Genomic DNA, 710 nt, shown 5'->3' on the forward strand with positions numbered 1-710 from the left:
TATGCATGAGGTCAAATATCTAGATGAAAAGCCACTACATTGGCAGCAATCTGAACTCCAGTTCTTTCATTTGATGAATGTTTATTGAGAACATAAACTCTGTTCTGAGAATCAGGATTACAGATCCTTAAGGAATAAGGTAGACAAGATTTTTGTTGCCATGAACAAAATCTAGTGGGAGAACTAATCAATTCACAAATGATCACTAAAAATGGCAAGTGCCACAAAGAAAAGAAAAATGAGACACCTTCACATTGTTAGAGCCTGGGTAGCTCAGTTGGTAGAGCATCAGACTTTTAATCTGAGGGCCCAGGGTTCAAGTCCCTGTCCAGGCACTAAGTTCCTATGTTTTCTTGGGCCAGAGAATACTAAACTTGGGCTTCCCTCATGACTCAGAGGATAAAGAATCCACCTGCAATGTGGGAGACACAGGTTCGATCCCTGGGCCAGGAAGATCCTCTGGAGGAGGAAATAACAACCCACTTCTATATTCTTGCCTGAAAAATCCCATGGGCAGGAGCCTGGTGGGCTACAGTCCAAAGGATTGCAGAAGGTCAGGCACGACTGAGCACCTTCCAAATGGGGAAGGTAATAACTTGGAATAGGCCAAAGAGTGATTTTTTGCAGAAATAACATTTCAATTGTTTAAAGAAACATTTAAATTGTACTTTTTTTTTTAAGCAAATACTAATGCACTTAGACCTCCAAAA

The 710-nt window shown here is 40.7% G+C and overlaps 1 non-coding gene across 1 annotated transcript; it reads left to right on the forward strand.

The window, feature by feature from the left end:
• Positions 1 to 262: 262 nt before the first annotated feature.
• On the forward strand, positions 263 to 335 carry TRNAK-UUU. Its single transcript has one exon. It is a non-coding gene; the product is annotated as a tRNA-Lys (tRNA).
• The last annotated feature ends 375 nt before the right edge of the window (positions 336 to 710 follow it).

This window comes from Oryx dammah, unplaced genomic scaffold (assembly GCF_014754425.2).
Source record: "Oryx dammah isolate SB20612 unplaced genomic scaffold, SCBI_Odam_1.1 HiC_scaffold_28, whole genome shotgun sequence".
NCBI classification, from domain to species: domain Eukaryota; kingdom Metazoa; phylum Chordata; class Mammalia; order Artiodactyla; family Bovidae; genus Oryx; species Oryx dammah.